Raw genomic sequence first — 6694 nt, 5'->3', positions numbered from 1 at the left:
CCTTCCTTCCTTCCTTCCTTTACATGCAGACTCTGTCCCTCACCTTTTGGCCTTCCCTCCGTTATCTCTCTCTCTCTCTCCCTCTCTCTTTCTCCATGTTTGTCGTCACGATCCTGCCAGTTTGGTATTACTGCTTAGAGAGAGAGAGAGAGAGTACCTGTATTAACATTAGCTGGTACATCTTCTATGGAGGCTAATATTTAAACGACAGTAAACACTGTTTTGATTTTTTTTTAGTGTCTGTATCCTCCTGTATTCGTTTTGTTTCGTCTCCTTTCGCTTGCACTAACTCTCTTTGCTCTCTAGACGAGTTCATGCAGCGTAAGAGATATTTCACGACTTGTGGCCATACTTAATATATTGCCCTCCAGACAATTTTATTTAGGTTAGGAGATATTTAGCGATATTTACGATGTCTCAGTTAACTTATTCCACTCCTGATGATGTCGCTCAGCATAAGAAATATTTTTAGAGCTTGAGGGCTTAGATTTTGCTTTCAAAAACCCTTACACCAGCAAAGGTCTTTCTGGAATTGATTAAAATTGTCCGAGGATTTCATGAATAAATTATTCTTTTTTTTCGTCCTTTTGCAGCTAATTTCACGTAACGCAGTGACTGAAAAAAGACCATCCTCCCTTTCCAGTACACTTCCTCATGACCAGCGCTATATTCGAGTAGTAATGTATTGCTGTATCCCAGCACTGAAGATAGAGAGATGGCAACTTTAGGCCTAGTTAGACTAAAAGCAGTATAATAATAGACGTCTTCCGATTAAGAGAAAACGCGCGCGCGCGCGCGTTTGCGTGTGTGTGTGTGTGTGTGTGTGTGTGTGTGTGTGTGTGTGTGTGTTTGTGTGTGTGTGTGTGAAATGTATTGCTGAAACGCCAGATGAAGATATTCGGTCGCGAGTCGTAGTAGCTAGAGTGCGTTAGTACTGGCAATATTAGCCCTCTTATGGTGGGAAGAAGTTTTGTTTTCTATTCCGGCTCATACCAGACGATTTATTAAACCTTAGAGCGTTAACCACATCGCTCCAATGATGTTTTTTTCATTGTTAGTCAACCTTCAGACGATTTAACACAAGTTCGGGGAGACTTTTGAAGCTGGAGGGAGATCAGGCTTAACCCCTTCAGTACGAGAGGTCTGTTCAGTGGAAAGAACAAAAATTTGTCCTGGGAGTGATGTGGTTAATTAGAGTGGTTTACATTGCTGTTCAGTGAATGGTTGAACGTGATGGCGTGGTTGCCATGGTGACGGCTGCATGTAAACAAACCCTGACGTGCTGGACTCTATTTATTACCTTCCCCTCTCCCCCCCTTCTCTCCCTTCTCTCCTTCCATTCCTCCCCCACTCCGTTCATCTTCCCCTTCCCTCCCTTCCCCTGCATTCCACCCTCTCTCCCCTTCCTTCTTCTTCCCCTTTTACCTTCTCCCTCCCTCCCCTTCCACTTCCGTCCGTCCCTCCCTCCCCTCCTATCCCGTCCTCTTCCCTCACCTTTCCCCCCTTCTCCCTCACCTTTCCCCCCTCCTTCCCCACCTTCCCTCTTCACCCCTTCTCTTGCATCCCACGCTCTTACCTGGTTACTCACACTCGTATGTCTGTTCTCTCACACTTTTTTTTTTTTTTTCTGCTTGATCCCATCTGATACAAACTCTCACAACCTAACTCTCTCACATCCTTTGCTTTCATACTAACTCTCCTTATCTCATCCTACCCATTAGCCATACTGCCCTATGATTGTACGTTCTCACACTATTTTTTTAATCCCCTCATATTACCTCTCCCTTTCTCATACAAACTCTTTCCACAACTCTTTCTCATCCTTTACTTTCATACTAACTCTCTATGCCCTCCTACCTGACCTTCACACTTAGTCACTCACAGTTTCTCTCTCTCTCTCTCTCTCTCTCTCTCTCTCTCTCTCTCTCATATATTTCCCATCACAGTAGCTTCCTGATTCTTTCTCATATAAACTCTCACCCATATAAATTCTGTTTTCGGTCTGTTTTAATCTATTTAACAGTCTGTTTCTCCATGTCTGTTTCTTTTTTTTTTTTCCAGTGACTCATTTTTACACATGTACTATCTCGGGTTTCTCTCTCTCTCTCTCACACACACACACACACACACACACACACACACACACACACACACACACACACACACACACACACACGGAGAGAAGGAGTGGGGGAGTTGAAGACGATTACATCACGTGAAAGTTGTACATTGTGTCTGTACAGTACCGTATTGTTCATCCCTCCGACCTCCTCTCCTCTTCCCTCCATTCTCTCCTCCCTCCCCCCTTCTCACCTTCCTGCCTCCAGTTTCTCTCTCCTCCCTCCTCCTGTCCTCCATTTTCTCTGTTGTTCTTCGGTATCCTCCCTCCTTGTGCCCTCTCCTCTCTCCTCCCTTCATCCTCTTTTTTCCTTCTTTAGTTTTTCCTCTCCCTCACCCGACCTTTTCTCGCTCGCTCTCCTCCTCCTCCTCCTCCTCCTTCTCCTCCTCCTCCTCCTCCTCCTCCTCCTCCTCCTCCACACTAAGTTCTGGCCGTGAACCTCTTCAGCCCAAGTATTTTTTAGCATGCTCATGTTGAGACCGAACAGTTATACGGAGATTAAGTTATACTTACATACAGTTCATGCATCCTTACAATACATACATACAAAATACAATACATAAGCCTACATACATACATGCATACATACATGCATAAATACATACATACATACATACATACATACAATACATACATACATAGCTACAATAAACTGATCATAAATTCGTGTCGTAAGGAAGATAGGAGATTGTGTATCGGTTGTGACTTATGGTCGGGGCGATAAGACAAGGGGCGAACTGATAACCAGGCCAATGTTACATGGATACACAGACCACATAGACTTTGAGGTCCAAGGGAAGCCAGGGTCACATAGATACACAGACCACTCAGACTTTACGTTCCCAACAAGGCCAGTGTTAGTTATATACACAGACCACACAGGATTTACGGTCCTAACGAAATGATCTTGCTCTGTGACGTCTTTTACATAGAACTCTACTGTTTCCGGACGATTTCATTCAGCTAAGGCGGGACTTTGCGAACTGGAGGAGTTACAGCCTTCATATAACTCCCTTAGAAGTGCCTCTCGGAAGATGAATAAAATCGTCTCGTAGAATCAAGGAGAATAAATAAATAGATAAAACATGTCATCCTGGTTATAGTACTAACGCTTATGGTGATAATTACATAGTAACTGAAGAACATTAAGAAAAGGATATGACAGCAGAAGGCTCTCCCCCCACCCTCCAGACCGTCCGGTAATATGCTGTACAAGAAAAAAAAATTGAGAAAGAGCACCATGCAGGAGAGAGAGAGAGAGAGAGAGAGAGAGAGAGAGAGAGAGAGAGAGAGAGAGAGAGAGAACTGTCAGTCAGGAGAGAGTTGGGGGAGTGGTTGTGGTGGAGGTGTGGTGGCGGAGGGAGGTGTATATGAAGTCTCACCAGGTTCACTAAAACACGAAACGCAAAGCAGGGACGTAGGTAGGGCAATGGGAGCAAAAGTAAGAAGACTGAACAGAAAAAAAAAAAAAAAAGAAAGTGCGTGAGTAGATGGAAAATAGATCTGACATACAGTAAATAGATACAGCAGAAGAAATATAGTAGACTGAATGGTAGGAGAGAAGTATGGTAGATGAAGAGAGTCGTGGAAGAGGATGCACTTAAGAAATTTTAGGACAGGTTTGAAAGCTAATGCGAATGTGAAACTTTTACAGAAAGATGTGGAAGGAAAGGCATGTGCGACACGTTTGAGAACAAGTATTAAAGGATATTTTTTGGTATATTACGGCCAAGTTTAGTAGGACAAAGGCAGATGGTTGGCAGAATGAAGTACTTCGTTTATTAAGGAAAATCTGCAACTGGAAAGCAGGTGTGAGAAGAAAATAGGTGTTGGAAAAGGTGGTGTGCATTTGTGTTAGGAAAAGACGTAACTAAAAAGCACATACAATGGCTGTTGGAAGGAGAGTAGGAATGGTAAGGAAGACGGGGGGTCTAGATGTGGCAAGAAAAGGGAATTGTGGGATAGAAAAAGGCTCCAGGGCTATTCTCTTTTCACCTGACTAGGCTCAGATTTTCGTTCTATTGCAACTTATTTCACATTGCTGAATGACAGGAAAAGTGGACTCTACATCCTTTCCACTGCACTTCCTCGTGACGTGGTCCATATTCTGGTGGTAATTAGTAATCGAGATGTAGAGATGGCAGTTTTTGACCAGTTAAGAGTAGAACGAGTATAGTAGAAGAGTCGGGATTTTATATGAAAAACACTGTGGGTTGGAAGAGTGGTATTTAGTAAGGTATCGTCATTTGTTGGAGAGAGAGAGAGAGAGAGAGAGAGAGAGAGAGAGAGATGGCAGTTGCAAAATATCGTCAGCTCTTAACTAATGTCAGGAAATGAGATCCATCCGAAGCCTGTATAAGAGATACTTGTGTGTGAGAGAGAGAAAGAGAGAGAGAGAGAGAGAGAGAGAGAGAGAGAGAGATTGTTAGTGTGGGCTGTATGAAGGACGTTAGCTCCTCCTTCCTCCATCCCCCCTCCTGTTAGTAAAAGTTGGCAACATCACATACTACTCCTCTAACTGTACACACACACACACACACACACACACACACACACACACACACACACACACACACACACTAACTGTTGCGTGCTTGTGTTCACACACGACCAAATGAACGCAGGCACGCACTAATGTATGCCATTGTGTGTGTGTGTGTGTGTGTGTGTGTGTGTGTGTGTGTGTGTGTTTACAGTTCGGTTACGGTCTTGCATACTAATCCCGCTAATTGGAGCGTTGTAAGGTACTGAATCAGTTTTGGGGCACAGTAATTCAGTATGCTGTATAGTTACCCAGTTAAAAGTATTATTACGTTATATCTTTACATGTATGAGCACAGCGAGGACAAACGACAAGGATAAAATCTGGCTTCGTCCTTGCACGGTTCAGTTCGTCCGTAAAAAGTTGCATTAAGTTGAATTATTTGTTACGCAATTCATTAACTGTGTTGATATCTGGCGGATGCAACATATCGTCAGACGTTAAGTAGATTAATGTAGGGAAATGGAAACCAGTATAAGAAATGAGAGAGAGAGAGAGAGTTTATATTGAGACGTAAAATCTTGTGAACTTTCTGCATATTACCATTTGACCATCATTGATTGCTCCCTTTGAGTGAACTTGTCCAGTGTTGCTGTAGCGCAGTACATCGGCAGTTCATGTGTTGTATCGAAGTTCTGCTGCTGTATACTGTTGTAGCGACGTTCAGCAGCTGTATATGTGTTGTGGCGAAGTTCTGCAGCAGTGTGTATGTTTTAGCGAAGCTCAGCAGCTGTATATGTGTTGTAGCGACGTTCAATAGCCGTATATGTGTTGTAGCGAAATTCTTCAGCAGTGTGTGTGTTGTAGCGAAGTTCAGCGGCTGTATATATGTTGTAGCAAAGGTCAGCAGCTGTATGTGTGTTGTAGCAAAGGTCAGCAGCTGTATGTGTGTTGTAGCAAAGTTCAGCAGCTGTATGTGTGTTGTAGCAAAGTTCAGCAGCTGTATATATGTTGTAGCAAAGGTCAGCAGCTGTATATGTGTTGTAGCAAAGGTCAGCAGCTGTATATGTGTTGTAGCAAAGGTCAGCAGCTGTATATGTGTTGTAGCGAAGTTCTGCAGCTGTATATGTGTTGTAACGAAGTTCAGCAGCTGTATATGTGTTGTGGTGAAGTTCAGCAGCTGTATGTGTTGTGGTGAAGTTCATCACCTTGTGCCCTCTACCTGATTGGCGCACCAGACCACTGGCATCTGAGTGTAGGCGGTGTTCGTCCTTGCCACGGATGTTTAGGGAGGTTTTGGCGTCACTTTCAGATGCATTCTGTACTTTGAATCCGGGGACGTCTTTCTTTGATCTCTCCAGTGTTATGACGTACTTTAATTTCATTGTTGCTACCTCCAGACGACTTTATCCAGCTTTAGTTTGGGTATCTTGAAGGGGAAGAGTCAGTGAAGGCTATAGACGTATTGCGTGTCTTGCGGGGAAAGGACATAGATATAATTATTACATGGGTCCATAACTTAACTCTTACGGAACTGGTTACTGATAACCCTATGAGCGAAAACTGTCTCGCTTATAACTCACCCATAAGGTCCTAAATAATTGCAGCTCCTTAAGTCAATTTTTGGACCCACGTTTATATAGCCTAACATTTTTTATTTAGAATTTACTCTCATCATCATCTCCATCTCCTCCCTGGACACATTGTATATTTCTTACATTCAAAAAATCTCCTCAAAGCTGAATGCGAACGTATCAAGGTGACGAGAATCAGGCAAAAGTACGCCATGGGACTGAAAGGGTTATTATTTTATTCCTTCTACGAGTGACGCTGTTATTACACTTCAGAGAGACCTTTTGTAGTAGAGGAGGTTGAGGTAGGGACTTACCCCTTCATGTCAAGATGATTTCCCTAATTAAGTATATGAGAGAGGGGGGTGAGCAGGGGAGAGGGCAGCGAAATGGCCGGGGATAGAGCTACATGGAGGCGATTTGTTTGTGGGCACCCCTTACGGAATGAAGGCGTCTGGCTATAGATATATAGATAGAATGTAAAATCGCTTGGATGTAATAAGAATAATGAAATACGTCATT

Source organism: Coenobita brevimanus, chromosome 64, assembly GCF_032717465.1.
Source record: "Coenobita brevimanus isolate Jiangsu-jjx chromosome 64, ASM3271746v2, whole genome shotgun sequence".
Taxonomy (NCBI): Eukaryota; Metazoa; Arthropoda; class Malacostraca; order Decapoda; family Coenobitidae; genus Coenobita; species Coenobita brevimanus.
The sequence above is the reverse complement of the archived record's forward strand: the minus strand, read 5'-3'. Positions refer to the sequence as shown.